This window comes from Piliocolobus tephrosceles, chromosome 1 (genome assembly GCF_002776525.5).
Source record: "Piliocolobus tephrosceles isolate RC106 chromosome 1, ASM277652v3, whole genome shotgun sequence".
NCBI classification, from domain to species: domain Eukaryota; kingdom Metazoa; phylum Chordata; class Mammalia; order Primates; family Cercopithecidae; genus Piliocolobus; species Piliocolobus tephrosceles.
Window position 1 is genome coordinate 166,840,047 of NC_045434.1, and position 10,090 is coordinate 166,850,136.

The following is a 10,090-nucleotide window of genomic DNA, read 5'->3' on the forward strand; positions in this document are numbered from 1 at the left end:
TCTCATAAGGAACCCCTGACACCATATGACACTTCAGTTAAATCTTCTGAAATATTGCAAGGGCATGATTGACAAGGTTTTTTTGGTGCTATGACTTTCTTGCACATGTAAACTCTCTCAGAAAACTTGGCCATAAAAGGTTGGGGAAGAGTTTGGCTTAGAGCCACAAAGTTCCAGATGCCAGTCATGGGTGCCTCTGCCCTGTGTCACCACATGTTCTTTTCTGAGAATCACAGTCACTGAGAGTTATACATTGTGGTTGAAAGAAATGATCCATTTACCACCATCCACCTCATCCTCTGTGCAAAGCTCACAAGAGCAGAGAATGAAAACAGAAAAGTTGTCTCTGCCTCACACCAGGGACATTACTTGGTGACCTGGTAAATAGCATGGGCAAGGTAGCCCACGTTGCCAGAAGTGACCCCTGCCAAAGAGATGTGACCATCCTTTGTCATCTAGATGGAGAATTCCTTGGTCAGCCACTCCATCTGTTCAGGCTTTAGCCCTGTGAAACAAAACTTGCCAACTTGGTCAGTGATGTGTTGCCAGTTGTGGGAGGAATCCTCCTTCTTGAGAGGAGGATTGTGGGAGAAGTCACCCTTCTTGAGGTTGGAAACCAGCTGAGTCCACATGTTAATGATGCAGTCGGCCATATTTTCACTTCTTGCAACCACTGTTTTTATAAATCTGGAGTTTTCAGAATGGTAGAGGCAATCCAGGCCTCATTGAGAGGAAAGTTACAATACATCGGATGGATCAAGATTTTCAACTGTGACTCCACACTTTGGGCTTCGTTCACATCTTTGCAGATCATAGTAAAGTCTCCCACATGCTCACTGTAAGCCCATGTTTTGGCATATGATTGGCAGAGACAAATGTTAATGCCCTGTTTGATGAAGTGGCACATAGCCCCAGCATCCTTGTTACCATCACCTCTGGCAAAGCCTTGATAGGCCATGTCAAAGAATGTAGAGATTCTTTTTCTTCATCCCATTGCTATTTCCTTCCACTGCTCTGGACAAGGGTCCACTTCCATGGGATTATGGGCCCAGGCATGCAGGAGAAGAACACTTTGTGCTGGTATTTTTGAAACGTCCTCCATAGTACCTGTGAAGTCAGAACCACAAGTCTTGGGGTCATAGTACTGATAAACTTGTAGCTGTGTGCCAGCATCCCTGAAGTGTGTGATTTCCCCAGGATAGTTTGGGCAGAAAGACATCTCAGCTGAACTTTAAAACTCTTCATAGAAAACTAGCTCTGATCCTTAAGGCCCCAGTTCCAGAAATAGCCTGCACAGTGACAAACCAGTCACTTTTCAACACTTCATTGTTTTTACCCAGGGCTACTCCTGCAGATGTCTTGCAAAATTCAGCCAGTACCCCAATGAGCAGGTATTCCTTGTCCAAATATTTTGTGGCAGTCTGGGCCTCTGCCTTGCAGATGTTAGACAGCAGATAAAGCTTTCAGGTATTGTCCTGGTTGGCACCAACTCCCAGATTCACCTTTTTGCCATCAGTGTCCCTCTTAAAGGCTTTGGTGACTCCCAAGATAGGATCTGGACATCCCATCTCCACATGGGCCCACCAGGAGCTAGTCCTGTTGGAGGCTGCCATGGCAAGGTCCAGTTGGAAGGCAGTGGTGATCCAGGAGGGGATGCAACCTGAGTGTAGCAAGGCCATGGTGGATGGGAGGAGGGCAGTTGAGTAGCTGCAGAACAGAGTGGAGGGCAAGCGGGCCCCTCCCACTTTTTAAAAGCAGTCAGGACACTAACAGGGAAGGCAGGATGACCAGTTCAGAAGGCCACACACAGGGACTTCCACTCCTGGGATGAATGTACCAATATGTGGGGAAGGACCTAGGCTAACCAAGCCCAAGATGTGTACACCTTGATGCCCTTAAATATACTGACAATGGAAATAGAACTCCTGAGGGAACCTGAAACCCCTATGCTCCCACTCTGGCTGACCTCCTGAATGATGTTTGATGAGAAGAAGTTTGGAACCACAGAGAGCAGCAGCTGTAGAATTCAAATACTCACTGTCATCAGTCTTCCCTCTAGAGAAATAGCCCCTAAAGACCAGACAGTCCTGCCCATGATCAGTTTGATTCCTACTCTCATAGTCTGCTCACACTGCCATAATGAAATTCCACAGACAGAGCACTTAAACAACAGAAATTTATTTCCCACAGTTCTAGAGGCTGAGAAGTCAAAGATCCAGGTTCTGGCTGATGTGGTTCCCTGATGAGGGTTCTCTTCCTGGCATGCAGACAACTGCCTTCTCACTGTGTCCTCATGAGGCAGAGAAAGAGAGAGAGGTATGAGTGGGGAATCTCTGATGGTTCTTCTTATAAGGACACTATCTCATCATGAGTCTCACTGTCATGACCTCATCTAAACCTATTCACCTCCCAAAGTCCCCATCACACTGGGAGTTAGGGCTTCAATATATGAATTTGGGTCCATAGCACGTGCTCTCTACAAAGAAGCATCTGGGTCTATCTCCCTCAGAGACTGACCTGAAGGAGATTTCTCCTTCATCCGGGTCTATCTCCTTTGGAGATTGCCCAGCAGTGCACACAGTGGTCAGAGCAGAGCCTTGGGAGTCACACCGCCTGAGTCTGATTCAGGCTCCAGCATCGTCAGCTGTGTGACCATAAGCAGCTGTGTCCTTCCTGATCTTCAGTTCAGTTTACTTATCTTTAAAATAGCGGTAGTGATACCTACCTCCTAGGGCTGTTTTGAATATTAAATAGGATATTGTAAGACAGGCACTTCACACTGTCCTGTCAAAGAATCCATGCTCAGTAAACAGGAGCTGTTGTTTCCCAGGGTCGGGTAGCACAGTGATCTCTTGGTTTTCTAGATCTGTAATGCCTCTATCTTGAGCCAAGCTTGAGGGAGTGCTGCCTCAGTAATTCATGTTCATTTCTGTCCTTTGACTTGCCAACCTTTTCTCAACTAGTACATTCTTTTTTAGATATGCTGATGGCCTTCTGGTCTTAAAAATTAGTCTACTTTTCAGAGGGTGGTTCTTGTATATTTGCGTCCACCATGTTTTGATTTACAGTAAAACCCTCAGAAGACAACCTTCCTTCTCTTTCAAAGTCTTTGTGGGCACCTCTTTAACAAAATCATTGAATGGCCTAACAATTCTTGGGAGAGGAAATTCCACAATTTTTGCATCCAATGCCAGAGAAGCTATTTCCTAGTGGTTTTGATAGGGTGAGGCATGAGGTTATGAGTGGGGTTTGGAAGCTGTAAGATGAGCCCTCAGAGTGCTACTTATTGCTAGATACACTGCCCTCAATGAGGTTGGGGTACCCTCCTGGGCTAAATAGCTTAGTCTCACTTGGGCATGCATAAGTGTGGTGGTAGCAGTAGTGGTAGTAGCAGCAGTTACAGCAGCAGCATGAGATGACCATATCTTCAATTCAATTATATATTTTCTATGAAATGAGCTCATAGGCTCTGAATTGGTAGAGCACCACAGTTTAGCCAGTCCAATCTGTCATATTTGCAGATAAAGATATAGAGAGTCACTAGCCCGGTCAGCCAAATTAAGGAAATTACCCTGGAGAGTACTGAGATGATGAATGTGGATATCCAACACTCAGCCTTCCATTGCACTGATGGAAAGCAGAAGGCCAAAGAGACTGGTACGTTGTTAGAAAACCACAGAGCTAGTTAATGCTAATCTGAAGAACTTTCTGCCCTTGGAGTGACGTATAGCCAAAGAAATACATCGACAGGGCAGCAGAAATTATTTACCATATTACTTAAATTTGTGTCAGACTACCTGTATATATCATCTGTACTACATCTTGAGATAATATTTTATAAACCTGCTAATTACTGTTAAAGAGTACAGTTGTACCACTATCACTATGCCTCACTCGTAATCTATTTATTTCATTTTGGTTTAACTGCTATAGTACTGTTTGATCTGAAATTTTAAATCATATTATTTTACACCAAAAAAACTAACATTTTACATTAGCCAAAATTACTTCAATTGTTATACTTTTTGCATGCTGAAAAACACAAGTTACCAGAATGTGGTTTTGGTGTTAAAGTGCTAATTTGTTACCTGTCACCATTTAAAGTAGATGATATTTTGTCACCCTGTTTTAATGACACTTGTTCACTTTTTGATACATCACCACAAATCATAAGACGTGAAAGCGGCCTGCATCTCTCCTTTGCTGCAGAGGAGCCTTGGGAATAAGTGCTCAATAAACATGGGTTTGTTGGTAGTGGAAATGATGGTGGCAAAGGTGGGGTGGAGGACTGAAATAGTCTGTGGAATTATTCTTAAATTCTAGGGTGCTATAAGGACATTAGCCAACAGTATTATACTCAGATACCAATCCCCTTTGTTCTGTAGTTAGATATTAACATTAAATAATATTAGTATTTGCAATAATATATGAAATTATGCAAAGAGAAAAATTTGTAAAATTTCAAATGTCTAAATCCAATTCAGCATTCTTCCCCAGAATACTATGTTTCTTCAGCTTTTCCCCCGTGCCTCTCTCACTGCCAATTTTGCATCCCAGGATGGCGCGTGATTGGGAGTAATAGCAAATGGATGCAGAAAGAGAGGCACAGATGGACAGTGGGAACAGTTGAAAGTGAACCTGCCTGCTCTAGAGTGCTGTTCCCAGGCAATGAGTGGCGAGGCATTGTGGTATGTGCGTAGATGTTCCAGTCCGATGCTGTGGTTCTACTTTTGAGGTCAGTGTTGGTTATTTCTCAATCTCATTCCATCAACGCTGTGGCAAGACAAAATCCCTTCCAGAGACCTCCAAATTATTCATGAAAAGTCATTCCTTCCAGGCTGTCGCAACTTTATGTCTTATTCTGCATTTGGGAGTATTTTGATGAGGGGGGGTGGTTAAATCAAGCACTACTGGAAAGCTACTATCATAACCCAGAAACTCCTCTTTCTCAACCATTAAGAACCCTGCCCAGCCTTCCCTTGGTTTTAATCCCACTGATGACATGGATTTGGTGTTTCTGGTTAGCCTCATGGTAAAAGCTCTTGTAGGAAGTCTTGTTTTTCATTTTGCCACCAACTGTCTTCCAAACCAGATGTATTAATACAAGAGGTGACTGGTGAAGCTGTTTCCAGTCATGCGTTTTCTCCAGTGCTCACCCATTCAGTCAGAAAATATTGGTGCAAACCTGCCATGTTCCAGGCCCTAGGTTGAATCCTGAGATTCAAAGATAATTGGCACATCCATCCACATTTCTTCTAATGCCATGGAAGCCTTATCTTGTTTATGGCCTCTGTCTTATTCTGTACTTTAATGATGAACAGCTGGTCAACATCATCTATATGATAATTCATCATTCAATCATTTTTTTTTTTTTTTTTGCACAAAAGTTTGTCCCTAGATGATCCTCAATGATGGATTTCTATTGCAATTCAGTTCAATATCCAGATGTGTGAGTATGTTTAGAAGAGTCACCAGACCCTTGGAACCAAACTTGTTTTAACTTGATTCAACTACAAAGACCTTTCTGAGACCCCGCTCAAGTTTAATATTGCTTTCCTGAGGCTTGTCTGTTCTCTAGTGCCTCTTATCATAGGTTCTTCCAAGCCACCTGTTATAGTTGACCCAGTTTCACTGCACAAGAACTGGAGAGTCATTTCCTGTTTTAAGTACTGGAAGAGATTTTAATAAGATGATACAGAGCAGCTGTTTTCTCAAGCCACAGAAAGTAGAACAAAAGAAAGAGCCCTGGCCAGGAATGAAGAGACTTGGGTTCTTTTCTATGCAGACTCCACTTTGCTAAGTGGCTATCAGGAAGCTTCTTAAGTCTGGACCCATCTCTGTGTTCTCCCTCCAAACCTCACACCCACCCCATCACCCAATCCTACCCCTTTTTCAGAGTTTTCTTTGCCAAGGTTTTTACCCAAGCTTTATAAAGGATTATAGGATCTAATTCCCACTGTGATGTTATTTTATGACCATGTGAGCCATTATTAGAAGTCAGTAGTTCTAGAAGGGACTTGAACAAATGCTCCGTTTACACTTTCTTGCTCTAACAACACTTTCATTTCCTGAGCACTTATGCTGACTCCAGCACTTCACTGGAGACCAGAAAGACAAAGATGAAATAAGATTGTGCCATCAATACTAAAGGGAGCTCTGGGAGTTCAGAGGGGAACCTAAACCATCCTGAGGGAAACAAGATAAACTTGGTAAGAAATAGCATTGCCTTAGCTGGCTCTGGAAAGGAGAGTGTGGATCAGCTAGAAAGAAATAAGTGCTAAGCACAGGGAGCCATGAGCAACTGCACGGAGGTGTGAGCGGTATAACTAGGAACTTACCAAAAGTGTGAAGTTACTAGAAGAAAAACTTGGGAGCCTAGACAGTCAGATGAGGATGACTAAGAGAAACAGAGGTGCATTTCAAAGGCCTTGCAAGCCAAAAATGAGATCATTCCTCAACCACAACCTTTTAGTTGCTTCCTCTGCACCCAAATTAAGATCCAAATTCCAATTAATACTGAAAACACTGGACTGCTGCCTGCATTTCTTTCGTTTATCATGTCTCTCAGAGGTTCTTTAAAGAAGTACAAATTTTTCTGACTGTAGAGAAGCTTTATCTCCTCTATTTTTAAAGTATATGGAAATGATATGCAAGTACATTATTATTATGATTTCAGGCATATAAAAAGTATCAACAACAGTATAATAAGCATCTGCATATCTCTCACTTGTATTAAGGATTAAAATATTACAGATATACTTGATATCATCCTCCCTAATCTCATTCCCTTCTGTGCATCCCAGAGGAAACCACTGTCCTAACGTTTATAGCATTCTCTTTCATATTTTTATATTTCTATAACATATGTATTTATAAAATAGTAATACTGCTTTTGCGGGTTTTTAAACTTTAGCAAATTGCATTGATTCTCCTAATGACTTGCTTCCTTCACTCAACATAGTTTTTGAGACTTACCCAATTGATACATGTAATCGAATTTCATTCATTCTAATGATGAATAGTATTATATGAATAAAGAAATACACCACAATTTATTTTAGCCATTCTCATAGGTTATTTTCAAATCAGACATGGTGGTATGCACATGGAGACCCAGTTACTTAGGAGGCCAAGGCAGGAGGATCACTTTACCCCAGGAGTTCAAGTCCAGCCTGGACAACATAGTGAGACCCTCATCTCTAAAAATTAAAAATAAAAGCTTATTTCCAATATTTTTCTATTGTAAACAAGGCTGCCATTTTTCTATATTTCTCTATGCATGTATGCAAGGTTTCTCTGAGAAATGTACCTAAGAGTGGAATCCCTTGGTTATAAGATCTATACATAACTTTACTAACTATCTTTGTTAAGGCTACTATAACAACGTACCATAGATTGGGTAACTTAAACAACAAATATTTATTCCTCACATTCTGGAGGCTGGAAGTTGAAGGTCAGGGTGCCAACAAGATCAGGTTCTAGTGAGGGCTGTCTTATAGGTTACAGATTGCCAGCTTCTCATTGTGTCCTCACACGATGGAAAGAGAGTCAGCTAGGTCTCTGGCTTCTTTTATAGGGACACTAATCCCAATCATGAAGGCTCTACCTTCATGACCTAATCACCTCCCAAAGACTCCAAATACCACCATATTGGGGATTAGATTTCAACATATGAATTTGGATGGGGACACAGACATTCAGTCCATTGCACTAGCTATTGCCAAAGTTCTCTCCAAAGTGATTTTACCAATTTAAACTCCTGTAGTAGTGTATGAGAATTCCTATGACTCCATATTCTTGTTAATACTTGTTAGGAGATTTTTAAATGTTTACCAATTTTATCTTGGGGATATGAAATGGCATCGCATCATAGTTTTAATTTGCATTTCTTTAATTACTAATGAGGCTGAGCATCTTTTTTTTTTTTTTTTTTTTTCTTTTCTTTTCTCTTTTCAGACAGGATCTCTCTGTTACCCAGGCTGGAGTGTAGTGGCATAATCTCAGCTCACTGGAGCCCCTGCTTTCCAGGCTCAAACAATCCTCCTACCTAAGCCTCCTGCGTGGCTGGGACTACCGGCACATGACACCACCACGCTCAGCTAATTTTTGATTTTGTTTAATTTTTTGTAGAGAAAAGTTCTCAGTATATTGTCCAGGCTGGTCTCAGATTCCTAGGCTCAAGCTGTCCTCCTGCCCTGGCCTTCCAAAGTGCTGGGATTACAGGCATGAGCCACCAAGCTTGGCCATCTTTTCATTTTCATGGGATATCTGTGAATTGTATGTTTAACACCCTTGGCCGAGTTTTCCATGGGGCTGGTTGTGTCTTTCTTAGTCATTTATAAGGAGTTCTATATATCTCATGGCTAAAAATCCTTTTGCATTGCACGTATTAAAAAGAGCTGGAAAGGCCAGGTGCAGTGGTTCACACCCGCAATCCCAGCACTGTGGGAGGCCAAGCCAGGTGAGTTACTTGAGGCCAGCAGTTTGAGACCAGCCTGGGCAACATGGCAAAACCCCGTCTCCACTAAAAATACAAAAAAATTAGTTGGGCGTGGTGGCACGTGCCTGTAATCCCAGCTACTGCGGAAGCTGAGGCACGAGAATCGCTTGAATCCAGGAGGTGGAGGTTGCAGTGAGTCAATATCGTGCCTCTGCACTCCAGCCTGAGCAACGTAGCAAGACCTCCATCTCAAAAAAAAAAAAAAAAAAGAGCTGGAAAGAAGGTCTGAAGGCCACTCAAAGCCGCATGGCATATCGTAGGCTGCCCCTACCATTATTGCCGTCTGGATGATTCAGGCAATTTTTGAGACTCTCTGAGCCTCAGACTCCTCATTTGCAAAACTATAATAATAATAGTTGCCCCAAGGGCTATCATGGGAATTAAATGAAGTAATGTATGTAAGCCACTTCATATATAAGAATTTAGTAATAATAAAATACCAACAATAACGGCTGACATTTATTGAAGCCTTCTTTATTGGACTAGACAAAAAGCCACAAGTGGAGAAGCCAAGGCTTAGACTCCAAAGCCCAGGCTCTTAACCAGGAAAATAAATGGTCACTATTATTATTGTCCTAATGGAGCAAACAGCTAGCTGGGCATCCAGGCACAGTTCCTATAGCTGACTCTACCTCCACCTACCCATGTGACCTCGTGCAATGCACACCTCTTCCCTGAGCCACAGACATTGATTTGCATATTCCTTTGATAAACTCTCTGCCTCTATGGTCTTATACTAAGCTGTTGGTGCTGTAGAAATAAGGATGTTTGGGAGCTTCAATTTCTTCACTTTTAAAATGGAGATTAAATATCTACTCAGTCCTAGGGCTGCTATCACAAAGCACCACAAACTGGGGGATTTGAAACAAGAGAAATGTATTATCTCACAGTCCTAGAAGTCGGAAATCAGGGTGTCCACAGCACCGTGTTCCCTCTGAAACTTGTAGGAGAGAATACTTCTTTGCCCCTTCCTAGCTTCGGCTGGTGGCCAGCTATCCCTGGTCTTCCTTGGATTCTAGCCACAGTGCTCCAGTCTCTGCCTCTGTGTCTCATGCCCTGCTCCCTGTGTGGCTGTGTCTCCACAGGCCTTTTTATAAAAACCCCAGTCACACTGAATTAAGGGCCCACCTACTCCAGTATGACCTCATCTTAACTAACACATCCACAATGACACTATTTCTTTTTTTTCCTTTTTTTTTTTTTTTTTTGAGACGGAGTCTCGCTCTGTTGCCCAGGCTGGAGTGCAGTGGCGCAATCTCCACTCACTACAAGCTCCACCTCCCTGGTTCACGCCATTCTCCTGCCTCAGCCTCCCGAGTAGCTGGGACTACAGGTGCCCGCCACCATGCCCGGCTAATTTTCTGTATTTTTAGTAGAGACGGGGTTTCACCATGTTAGCCAGGATGGTCTCGATCTCCAGACCTTGTGATCTGCCCACCTCGGCCTCCCAAAGTGCTGGGATTACAGGCGTGAGCCACCACACCCGGCCCACAATGACACTATTTCTAAATAAGGTCACATCCTGAGGTACCTGAGATTGGAACTTCAATATATTTTTTGAGGAACACAGTTCAGCCCCAAACAACATCC

The 10,090-nt window shown here is 42.6% G+C and overlaps 1 pseudogene; it reads right to left on the bottom strand.

The window, feature by feature from the left end:
• Positions 1-365: 365 nt before the first annotated feature.
• Positions 366-1,679, bottom strand: LOC111522676 (annotated as a pseudogene).
• Between the last annotated feature and the right edge of the window lie 8,411 nt (positions 1,680-10,090).